At 44.2% G+C, this 12,520-nt stretch overlaps 1 long non-coding RNA gene and 2 other non-coding genes across 3 annotated transcripts; all 3 read left to right on the forward strand.

Annotated features, from left to right (window-relative positions):
* The first annotated feature begins 968 nt into the window (after window positions 1-968).
* LOC123810406 lies at window positions 969-12,130 on the forward strand. The gene is made up of 6 exons (XR_006784240.1): window positions 969-1,008; window positions 1,229-1,264; window positions 1,964-2,147; window positions 2,672-2,889; window positions 8,234-8,239; window positions 12,120-12,130. It is a non-coding gene; the product is annotated as an uncharacterized LOC123810406 (long non-coding RNA).
* On the forward strand, window positions 1,062-1,124 carry LOC123810540. The gene has a single exon (XR_006784267.1). It is a non-coding gene; the product is annotated as a small nucleolar RNA SNORD48 (small nucleolar RNA).
* On the forward strand, window positions 1,791-1,858 carry LOC123810539. Its single transcript, XR_006784266.1, has one exon. It is a non-coding gene; the product is annotated as a small nucleolar RNA SNORD52 (small nucleolar RNA).
* Window positions 12,131-12,520: the final 390 nt, after the last annotated feature.

The raw sequence follows: 12,520 nt of genomic DNA on the forward strand, positions 1-12,520 counted from the left end.
TTGTTTACTGGTATAGAATTTCAGTTTGCAAGATAAAAAAGGTCTTGGAGATTGGTTATACAACAATGTGAATATACTTTACAGAAGTATACGCATAAAAAAGGTTAGAGTGGTTTCTGGACATCGAATTATGTATTTTAAATTTATACAGTTTATTGTAGTCAGTTGTATCAATACAGATAAAGACATGAAGCTTACTATGCCTGACAGATCTGCGGGATCCAGTGGGGTTGTGAATTCAGATTTCTCTGGGTCTACGGAGCGGGTTGACAGCTCCTGGGAGTGACCCTGGCCCCGAGCTGGCCCCGAGCTGGCCCCGAGCTGGGCCGGCAAGGACAACGTTGGAGTCTGTCATTAACAGGCCCGAGCCACTCAGAACTGCGCTCTGCTGCGCGCGCAAGTGGCGGGCGCAGGGACTTTAAGCCAGCTGGCCAGTCATATCACCTGTTTTTCAAAATTCACAAAATATCTCCGAATGTTTGACCAGAAGAATGTGAAACAGCCACTGATGGCCTCTCTTTCACTTTGATTTACTCTTATTTGGATGAACAATGAGCAAATGTTGCAGGTCCAACCAGGCATCTAAGAAGACAGCCAAGGCCGTCAGGCCCCTACCTCACCCGCCATAAATAGCCGGGTCCGGAGACAACGTTCTCTTTGTGCGAATTGCTCTCTGGCGGGAGGTCTTCTTGTAGTGTGCTTGGTGGCTGCTGCGCTACCAGCTTAAGGAGAAAATGGTGGCGGTCTCTAGCGCCACGGCCATCCTTGCACAGTTGTCTGCCGGCAAGTACCCTGGGGACCTGCTGGGTGAGGGGACCGCAGTCTCGGGCTGAGCAGGATGAATTACCATTACAGACTAGAGTTTCTGATGTCCGTGTGACGCCATTGCTTGGAACTGATGCAGCCCGGAGCATGGGGGGACTCGGCTAGAGTCGCCTGAGCTTTTGCTGACTCATTGGTTCCTTTACAGGCCCTGATTCTCGCGGGCGTGTCTACAGCGCAACAAGGGTGAGTGGTTTGTGCGAGATGGAGTGGCTGCGGTTGCCCTGGGGTAGGATGGGGGTGATGATGACTCCCGGTGACTCTGAGTGTCTCGCTGACGCCATAACCGCAGCGCGCTGACCACCTCCCTCCCTGAACTGGGATCCCTGGTATCTGGCACAGGGAGAAGATGATGGCCTGGACCCCTTATTAACCACTTAACTCCTGTGTTTTATTTCTCCACTAGGACTTTAAGACATAGACCTGTTGTCCTTGAATAAAGGTGAGTGTTAGGTGTGAGCATCTAAGTACCTTTTCAGAGACCGTCTTGCTCCCAGACTCTTTCATGGAGGACTGTGGAGCTTGCCTGCCTTTTATATGTTATTTATTTTAAAAGTATTTATTTTTATCATTGAGACTCTCACAGATATTCCACACCCCCCTTTGCCCACGTCCACCCAGCCCCTGTACCTCCTTCCCTTTGGCCATCACCACACTGTTGAGTGCCTCCTTTCTAAGGACACATGCAAAAATGTAAACCTTCCACTTGGTGGTTTTCCAAGGGCCACTTTTTGCATTATATTTCTTGTAATGATTACTTTTCGAAAAATCTCTTATAATGCCCTATATTATTGTCTAAGCCTGGTTCAACCTGCTTTCCCCACCTCTTTTCCTACATGGTGAGCTGGAACTATTCTATGCAGTTCTAACTTTATTTCCCACTTCTCCCAAAATACCTATGCCTAAGTCTTCCAGTGTTTTAGAACTTTTCCCAGAATAGCTTCCCTTGATCCAGGTCTCCCTGATTTGGGAATGATGATTTCTCAGACTAGAGTCACTGACACTGGTCTTGATGTCAAAAATTAAGTTCTGACTCATTTGGGGAACTGGAAATTTGAGTCTCTGAGAAGGGCCAATGGGTGGGTGGGCAGTAACTCTTGTTTGTCCTTTTTCACTTGTTGTCCTGTTTCCCTGTTTCTAGCATGAGCTCTGGAAGCCCAGGGGCAGTGCCCCTTCCCAGATTCACCACTAAAGTGGTGACTGAAAGCCTAAGGTTACTACTGTTGGAAAAGTACTGTTGTGATGTCTGGGATGCCTAGGGAATGGTTCCTGCCACTTAGGGCTGTGTTTGACAAGAGCAACGGTCCTTCTCTTGGGCTACTCTGGTGAGTCTGCAAGTTTTTCTTCCTGCCCCAGAGTAGTAGTGATGACCTGGTTGGACTACAGTCTCCGAACATTTCTCTCGGGATCTTAGAAACCATCTGATGAACTTATCACTTTAAAAAAAGAGAGAGAAAGAAAGAAAAGATTGATTTATTTTTAGAGAGAGGGGAAGGAAAGGGAAAAGGCAGCCAGGCATCAGGGCTGCAGGTAGGGCCACTTTTTTTTTCCCCCCTTCCCCTTTTTAAAATGTTATTTTTGAGATAGGGCGGGGGAGGGAGGAAGAGGATGAGAAATATTGGTGTGTGAGAAACAGTTTGATCAGTTGTCTCTCACACGCCCCCAAACCAGAGAGCTGGCAATCTTGACTGGGAATAAACCAGCAACCTTTCCATTCATAGGCCAGCACTCTTATTACTCTTAAGCCTCCCTTTTTTGCCATTTGGCAACTCCTCTGCCAGCCTAGCTTTCTGTTTTAATGATAGTTACCTGTATAGTTCTGATACATGTTCCTTTTATGAAATTTCAGGATTTTGCTGACAAAAAGTACGTCTTCTGTCTGGTTTGGGGCAGATCCTAGGAACTTCCTGCATTAGCCAGTGTGAGCAGCTGTCAACTTACTGGAGAAAAAAACTGCCTTGAAATTTGGGGGAGCTTAAATATCATTTATCTTTCACTTCACTTTGTCTGAAATAAGTACTTGGTTTTATTAAAAGGATTCCAATAAAATATATTAAAGAAAATAAAGTAGATTCTTTGGTCTCAGTGAAAACAAGATGGTTCAAAAAGATTAAGGAAAGTGAACAGAAGCAGCCACCAGTGAAGGAGCATTACAGCTGACATCTAGCTGTACCTCTTATAGGCGTGTATAAAAAACTGAAATTAGATTGTGTCACATTGACATTGTTAAGGATTTCTAGACTTTGTATCAAAAGAATTCTGATATACTAGATGCTATTAATAAGGATTTGGGATTTTTATGATGAACAGTTACTGACATAGTCACTTCTGGTGAATTGGTGAAAATATAAGTTGTGTTAGATGTGTTTTAAAAGAACATACTGGTGGTTGTCAGGATGGGGAGTTTAATGGGTTGTAGTTTTACAAGATGAAAATTATGGAGATATGTGGTGGTGATTATTTTATCACCAGCTTGTGTACCTATTGACTAATCTTTTAAAAATTGCATTTCTGCATTTTTTTAAAATTTTATTTTTAGAGAGGGGAAAGGAGGGAGAAAAGAAAAACACCAATGTGTGGTTGTCTCTTGTGTGCCCCCTGCTGGGGACCTGTCCCACAACCCAGGCATGTGCCCTAACTAGGAATTGAACCCATTATGCTTTGTTTTGCAGGCTGGCACTCAGTCTGGAAGGATCAGGCCAGTTTTCCAACCCACTGGACTGTCCATGACTGAGTTACCCCAACTGAGTTGATAGCCCGCAGTTTAATGGAAACGCTCCCACCTCCCACAATAGACATCTGATGTCAGCTATATTGGCCAGTGGTCAGACTGACCTTGCTATACCTGGGAACAGCTCTGCCCTTTACCTAACTTATTGTCCTGGCTCACATCCTGAAACCCTAAGGCACCAGCCTAGAAGAACAAGAGACTAATCCCTCCCCTATTGCTCTCAAACCCTTTATTTTAAAAAACCCATTCTTGCCTTTGGGGTTTGGGGCTACAGTATCAAAGGCACTGGGATCATAATCATCTGGTTTTAACAATCCCCTGAGCCACACCAACTAGCGCATTTCTTTTCCTACTGAACATTTCTAGCTTGGTTCCCACCACTTAAACTGATCAAAGATTTTCGTTTTCTTTTTAAAGATGGTAGGTGGGAGGGAGGGAGAAAGGTCAGTGAGGGACCTGGACTGCAACCCAAGCGTGTGCTGTGAGCTGGGATCAAGTCAGAAACCTTTTTGTCTGGGATGACATCCAACCTACTGACCACTATAGTGAGGGCATCCTTTATTTTTCTTTTTAAAAATTTATTTTTAGACGGGGGAAGGGAGGGAGAACAAAGGAAACGTCAATGTGTGGTCACTTCTTGTGTGCCCCTGCTGGAGATGTGGCTTGTGACCCTTGGGTTCAAAGGCCCATGCTCAATCCACTGAGCTACACCAGCCAGGAGGTCTATGCTTTTTTTACATGCCTCACTTAACTGAATCCCTCAAAATCAACTTTGCCCACTTTATTGCCAAGGAAAGGAAAGCCGAGGGATGTTTGATAATTTGCTTAAGCAGGGGTGTCACTTTTTTTACTGGGGGCCACATCAGCCTCACGGTTGCCTTCAAAGGACTGAATGTAATTTCAGGGCTGTATAAATGTAACTACTTAACTAGGGGCAAGGAGCTTGATGCTGCTACTGGGTAGAAAAGCAAGGTGCTGGGCTAGATAAAACAAGGGGGAGGGCCGGATTTGGCCAACTGGCCTTGTGTTTGCTGCCTGTGGCTTTAGGCATGCTCCGTGTCCTCCCCCAGGTACGTTACCTTTACCTTCCTCCCCTAAGATTCACAGACCCTTTTGCCTCTAATACGTGTTTCCTGAACCCATTTCTTGTGCATCTCACTTCTGCCTCTGACTTTCTAAATAAACTTTGTCTTGTTAAAAAAAAAAAAATTGTGCCCTGGCTGGCGTAGCTCAGTGGATTGAGCGTGGGCTGCGAACCAGTGTCGCAGGTTCAATTCCCAATCAGGGCACATGCCTGGGTTGCAGGCCACAGCCCCCAGCAACCGCACATTGATGTTTCTCTCTCTCTTTCTCCCTCCCTTCCCTGTCTAAAAATAAATAAGTAAAATCTTTAAAGAAGAAAAAAATGGCTTAAGCCCAGAGATGGGAAGTATCAGGACTCACATTCCATTGTCTCCAGTGAACCGGTCCATCACCCAACTTTAGAACATCAATAATTGAAGCAAATCTGCCTTTGACATTTCCATTTTTCCCCTTCTGGATCAGAGGAAACCACTCGATTGAATTGTGGCTTTATCATTCCACGTCCTTTATGCGTTTATTCTGCGTTCTTGTTACAGTGTTTGGTTTTGTTATCTTCTGGAATTTCATAAATATGGATTAATTTTACACAGTTCTGCTTTTTTTCAGAAGTACATTTTTCTGGGGTGACTATCCCATAGTAAATATAGGGGACTGGTTAGGATTCGGGAGCCAAACCGAACACTTTTTGCCTAAATTAACTTAGGTACACTCACAATGTCTTCATTTGTAAATGGATAAAAGGGTGCCCACCTTACAGAGTTGTTAGAGATAGGTACATGCCCTGGAAACAGTGCCTCGCACATAGCAAACCCTATTAAGTATTAGCTATAATTGTATTCCAGTAGCTTAGTCATTAACTTACACTTAGTCACTACCTCAGGCACCCTTAACCCCTGGCATCCCTTTTAGATGGTCAACTTAGTCTTCTCCACAGGGTCTCTTGTATTGTTGCCCTTATCTGTGTGGTCCTTCCCTGGGTGTTGGGACCCTCAGTCCTCTGCCAACCCCAGGTTTGGAGTATAAGACTGAGCTACAGCCATGGTGAAGGTTGTCGTGTGAACTTTATTCCAGGCTTGGAAATGACTGGTCTGCATCCTAGAGCCCCACAGCATGCCCTCAGGGTTGACAATTTGATAAAACCTCCACCCCAAGACATGATCTTCCTTGTCCCAGGAGAGGAGCAACTTCAGAAGTAACCAGCCTTCCCTCCCATCCCACCGGGCAGGTCTCCCCATAGCTCTCTACAGTTACTCTGAGCAGAGACTGGCCTGCTAGCTTAGCCACGCAATGAAGTTTGCAGGCCTCATCCTGGAAATACTCAACTGACCAGTGCCAGCCCCTCTGGACAACACCTCCACCCTGCCATTTACTCAGGCGAGAACACTTGGAGTCTGTTTGACTACTGTTCTCACGTACTATATCCAATTTGTTAGCAAATCGTGCTGACACTACCTTAAAAACAAAATCTGAGTGCAGTTCACATCGCCAATGCTACTCCACTCTGGTGGAAGCCACGGCTGTCTTACCTACATGACTGCAGCGTCCTTCAAATTGGTCTGGTTTCCACCCTGCACCCATTGTGTTCTATCGACACAACAGTCAGGATTTCTTCCAAATCATGACTTGGGTCTTGTTTCTCCCCTGTGTAAAGTCCTAGTGAAAGTCTTTACAAGGGCCTCCCAGTCTAGCTCTGTTCTCTCCCTTCTGCTTCAGCTACAAGGTATAAAGCCAGGAGCTGGTGGCTGCTCTCCTGTCAGTGTTCAGGGAGCAGTTTTCCCACCAGCTGGGGTCAGCCTTAGTCTGTGGGGTAGATGCAAACTTGTGCCAACAGAGTTTGTGGGTATAATTTAGGTTGAGGAAGTCCCAGAGTCTAGAAATAAACTTACAAACTTTTTCGACATTGCTTGTGGGAATGTAATTTTATACAATCCCTTTGGGAAACGCTTTGGCAATATCTTAAATAAGAGGCATATTTTTTAAAATCCAGGGTTTCCACTCTGGTAACACACCATAAGCAAACTCACATGCTTATACAGGATGAATGTACACAACAGTCCTTAGCAGTATTATTTGTGTCTGAAGAGAAAGAAACCACCCAAATGTTCTCCAACAGGAAAAATGGATAAATTGAATATTTATGAAACATAATACTGCAGAACAATGACGTGTTCTATGCAGCAGTGGTAAGAGTAACATACCAGCATGGGTTAACCTCACAATGAAAAAAAAAAAAAAGGCAACCCACAGAAGAATAGGTATGTAGTCTGTAATATTTAAAAACATTGGCAGGCCCTGGCTGAGTGGTTCAATTGGTTGGCGTGTTGTCCTGTACACCAAAAGGTAGCAGGTTTGATCCCCAGTTGGAATGTGTATGGGAGGCAACTGATTGATGTTTCTTCCACATCTGTGTTTCTTCCATCCTCTCTCAAATATATCCTTGGGTGAGGATTAAAATAAAAAACATTTGCAGCTGAACAGTATGTTGTTTAGAGTTAAGTACAGTAAAAGAAAGAAATGTGTGGGATTGCTAACTGCTAAATTCAATATAGTAGTCACCTGGGCTGTGACGGGTGGGGAGAGGATGATCAGTCAAGGATGTGTATGTGGGAGCTCGTGATACAATTTTTAAAAAATATGTTTGTGTATATGAACTATTTAAGTTAAAAACATGTTTGGGGGCCTCTGAATCTTGAAGGGCTGAGCAAAAACAAGCTAAGCCACCACACAGGGATACTGCTAGACTCCAGAGTTGGTACTCCCACTGTGCAGGAACAGAGCATCATAAAAAAGAGCAGGCAGATTTGAAAAAGAAGCAATTAGAAATTCAAGAATTGGAATAATTAAGGGTGTCAGGATGGCTGAGTGGTCTAAGGCGCCAGACTCAAGCTTTGCTTCCGAAATAATTAGATAAGCACAACAAACAAGTTAAATAACAGACCAGCTGAATAGAGGATTAGTGTGAATTGGAAGAAGAAATTGTCCACAATGTGGACTAGAGAAAACATGAATAATATGAAGAGGCAGTTAACATGGAGGATGGGATGAGATGCTCCGACCTTCAGCATTTTTTTGTGCAGAGCTGCCCTCGCTGCCTGCTTTGTTACACTGCACCATCTTTAGCTCTGCCTATGGCATATGGGCATCTGGCTTCCAGCAGCTCGGGGCCAACTGTTAATTAAGTAAATATAGAAACTATTGTCATACTTTCTTGTTCATTAACATACTGCATAATGATTATGTTTTGATTGTTGTGTTATTTCCCAAAGAATGAGGAAACATTATTCTAAGTGTTAAAGTACAGTTAGGTGATCCTCAGTTGGAAGTGAGTCACATTCTAGGCTGGCTGTTGCCTGTCATAATACCATCAAATAGCAGGAAGAATACTAAAAAAGAATACCCATATACCCATCACCTAAATCCAACAATTGTCAACAATTTTCCATATTAGAAAATACAGCAAAAATATTGTGTGTGAGTATATATGTCATGTGTATATATTATATACCATTGACCCTTGAACAACAGAAATGACAAGGGTTTGAATGGATACCTTGGGAGGATCACTTTTTAGCCTGCCACATGCTATGTATTGCACAGTGCCTTGTACCAGTATCATTTATTCTTTTTTTAAAAAATGGATTTGATGTTTCAGAGCGCTATCTGGTAGAATGGAGGGAAAAGCCTCCATTCTAGGAAACAGCCCTTTGGGGAGAATTTTGGCTGATTGGCCGACCTATGCTTATAAACACTAAAAAGAAAATTTTTTTTTATTGCAATACTGTTTGGTTTATGTGTAATCTGGACTCAGGAGAGTGCTGGTCACAGAACGGGTCTTTAAATTAGTATATTATACTGCAGTTGAAGTTATTTTGTCAAAGACCAAGGAAGCTGGATGAAATGCCTTACATAGAAGCTTTCATGAGTTTACATAATAAAGATGCAGGATTAAAAGGAAATAAATTAGTGGTGCGGAGGAAAGGGACCAGGAGGACAGAGATATTAAGGCTGCTGTGAGCATGGACAGGGTTCCCACAGCCCCTTCAGCCCTGGGGGATCCTCCTCCTTACTCAACTGAGGGAGGTGGAGGCAGTGAGCCTGGACTGGTCTCTGTCCAAAACCTAACCCGGTAGAGGAGAAACCCCTACCAGAGCAGGGCAATACCCTTTGTGGAGACTTCCAGTGGGAGTAGGGCCAGAAGGCCAGCCACTGGATATTATTGGGCACATAGTCCGTTTTCTACATCAGATCTATTAAACTGGAAAAACTAAAATCCTTCTTACAGAGATGATCCTACTAAAGTGACTGACACAGTTATGTCAGTTTTTGCTACACACCATCCCAACTGGGCAGACATACAAGCCTTACTAAATATCTTGTTTATTTGGGATGAGCAGAGGCTGGTGTTGGATAAGGCAAATGAAGAAGCTCTGAGACTTTACCAAGAAAGCCCAAGTGGGACTTCTGACCCCACTAAGGCAACACCTTTAACCAAGCCCAACTAGGACCCCAGTGAGAATGCTCTAAGGAGCACTGTGAGTAGTGCATCCTTGAGGGACTGAAGAAAGGAGTCTGTACGCAGAAAAGTCTAAATATGGTGAAGGCAGTACAACAACAGCCCACAGAGGACCCCTCTGATTTTCTTGAAAGAATCTACCAGGCCCATGGGAAATATACTGATTGGGATCCACAAACCCCTGAAAATATTAGAATGCTGAATATGACGTTTGTCTCTCAAAGTGTACCCTGACATCAGAAAGAAACTTCAGAAGTTAGAGGGAGGAATAGGCAAGAATCTTTCACAATTAGTAGACATTGCCTTCAAAATTTATTATAACAGAGAAGAAAAAAAAGGCCCAATCAGCCACTATTTTCTTGGAACAGGCCTCAGGGCAATTCCATTGGTGGGTAGGAGGCACTGACCCCCGTGTATAATACTTGCCACTGATCAATATGCATATTGCACAGGAAAGGAGGACTGGAAAATTGAGTGCCCCAAGTGAGGGGAAAAGGGCCAGAGTCTGAGAACTTGAAAATTATGCTGGGAAAAGGAATTTGCTCAGATGATGACTGATGGGGCCCAGAGGTTCTCTCATTACAACAGCCTATTAAACTCACCCCCCAGGAACCTCCAGTGAAGCTAACCATGGAGGGATAAACTGTAGCTTTTTTTATTGATACCAGGGTGACATACTGCATGGTCAGTAAACCTCTGAGTCCCCACAGCAGGCTGTAACTGTAACTGGAATTTCTGGAAGCCCCATAAACCAATGTTTCTTGAAATCATTAGAATGTGCCATAGGAGCCCTGGCTGATGTGGCTCAGTGGATTGAGTGCTGCCCTGAGAACCAAAGGGTCACCAGTTCGATTCCCAGTCAGGGCACATACCCAGGTTGAGGGTCAGGTCTCCAATAGGGGGTGCTCAACAGGCAACCACGCTTTGATGTTTCTCTCCCTCTCCCTTCCCCCCTCTCTAAAAATAAATAAATAAAATCTTTTTAAAAAATATGCCATGGGAGATAGGCTTTTAACTCATAAATTCTTTTAAAGCTTTTATTTCTTTGGAGATCACATGGAGGGTTAGCAACAGGGGAGTGGTAAGAGGAGAGAGGGGGAAAAGGTACGGAGAATAAGTAGCATAGATGGTAGGTAGAAAATACACAGGGGGAGGGCAAGAATAGTATGGGAAATGTAGAAGCTAAAGAACTTATGACACATGGACATGAGCTAAAGGCAGGAAATGTGGGTGGGAGAGGGTGTGCAGGGTGGAGGGGAGTGAAGGGGCGAAAATGGGACAACTGTAATAGCATAATCAATAAAATACATTAAAAAAGATTTTATTTCTTTATTTTTAGAGAGAGGAAAGGAAGGAGAAAGAGAGGGAAACATCATAGTGTGGTTGTTTCTTGAATGTCCCCTACTGGGTACCTGGTCCACAACCCAGGCAAGTGCCCTAGAGTGGGAATTGAGCCAGTGACCTTTTGGTTCACAGGCTGGAGCTCAATCCACTGAGCCACACCAGCCAGGGCTAACTCATAAACTCTTATATATTCCTTAGTGTCCAATTCTTCTGGGAAGGGACTTGCTGTGAAAACTCTGAGCCCAGATCACTTTTTCTGCAGAGGAGCAGCAGCTCCACCTACAGGTCCCTCTGGAGCATGCATGGCAATTCTTGATGAAATTGTGCGGGGAGGAGAAAGAAGCAGATCCCTGGTGACAAGAAACCAAGAATCAGATAAATCTCATTGTGTGGGCTGCTGGAAGGGCAGGGAGAGCTGAGCTTACATCCCCTGTTAAAGATGACCTCAAACCAGGGGCAGGAACTCCCAATAAGAGGCAATATCGCTTGTAGAAAGAGGTCCAAAAAAATATGCCCAATAATTCAGGAGTTTCAGGAATATGGACTTACTCAGCCCTGCTGCTCTCCATACAGTACACCCATATTGCCCAGTAGGAAGCCTCACTCAAATGAATATCAGTTTGTACAAGATTTAAGAGCCAAATGACATTGTACATGGCATTCACCCTACTGTCCTGAACCTTTATACTGGGGTAAACAGTATACCTGGGGACAGCCTTTGATATTCAGCATTGGACTTAAAAGATGCCTTCTTTTGCATTCCATTTGATCAAGACTCTCCACTGATGTTTCCTTTTGAATGCAAGGACCCAGAATTTCGAGTCAAGACTCAGTACTGCTGGAATTTTACCACAAGAGTTTGACAACTCCCTCACAACTTTGGGGGAGGCCCTGAGTCAGGACATAAAGGACCTAAAACTAGAAGGAGGAACTGTGTTACAGTATGTAGACAATCTCTTAACTGCCAGGACATCATTTCGGCAATGTTTAACTAACACCATAGCTACCTTGAACCATCTGGCATCTTGTGGCTGTAAAGTATCAGCACAAAAGGCTCAGATTTGCCAACAGACAATAAGGTTTCTTGGGTTCCTGCTTGAACCTGGCAAAAGGAGTCTTATTGGAAACAGAAAAGAAACCATAATTCAAATGAGTGTTCCTAATACCGGGAAACAGTTAAGAGAATTCCTGGGGCTGGCAGGCAACTGCCGCATCTGGATTCCAAGCTTTGGGCTCATTGCTAAAGCACTGCATGAAGCTCTGAAAGGACTAGAATCTAGCCCTTTAGAATGGACAAAGGAGTGCATTCAGGATTTTGAGTCCCTGAAGGTGCATCTGGCTTCTTCACTGGCCTTGGGGCTTCCAAACCTACTAAAGCCCTTCCAGTTTTATGTTCATGAAAGGCAGGGTGTTACCCTAGGAGTCCTCAGCCAACTGCTTAGTGACATTCTGCAACCCATCACATACTTGTCAAAGAAACTAGATCACATTGTCCAGGGGTGATCAGCCTGCTTGAGAGCTATGGCAGCCACCTGTGAACTTTTATAGGAAGTTGAAAAGTTTTCCTTGGAACGGCCTATCACCATTTATGCACCCCACCAAATGTTGAGCCTGCTGGGGCAAAAGGAAATTTGGGGCTTAGTGCTGGAAGAATGGGCAGGTACCAAGCGATTCCTCTCAACAATCCCAATGTCTCCCTCAAAACTGTAAGTTAAATCCTGTCTCTCTTCTCCCAGAGCCTGACTCGGCTGCACTGATATATGACTGTGCTGAGATAACTGATGAAGTGTATTCGAGCAGAACTGATTTATAGGACCATCCTCTAGAAGAGGCGGACTGGACTATCTATGCAGATGGAAGCAGTTCTATGGACAAAGGAAACAGAAAGGCTGGGTATGCAGTTGTGACTCTTGAAGGAACAGTAGAGACCCAGGCCTCAGTGCCAGGAACCTCTGCTCAGAAAGCTGAACTGATTTAACTGATGAGGACGCTGGAATTATCACAGGAAAAGAGAGCAAATGTGTATA

This window comes from Phyllostomus hastatus, unplaced genomic scaffold (assembly GCF_019186645.2).
Source record: "Phyllostomus hastatus isolate PE091 unplaced genomic scaffold, TTU_PhHast_1.1 phas_scaffold_60, whole genome shotgun sequence".
NCBI lineage: Eukaryota > Metazoa > Chordata > Mammalia > Chiroptera > Phyllostomidae > Phyllostomus > Phyllostomus hastatus.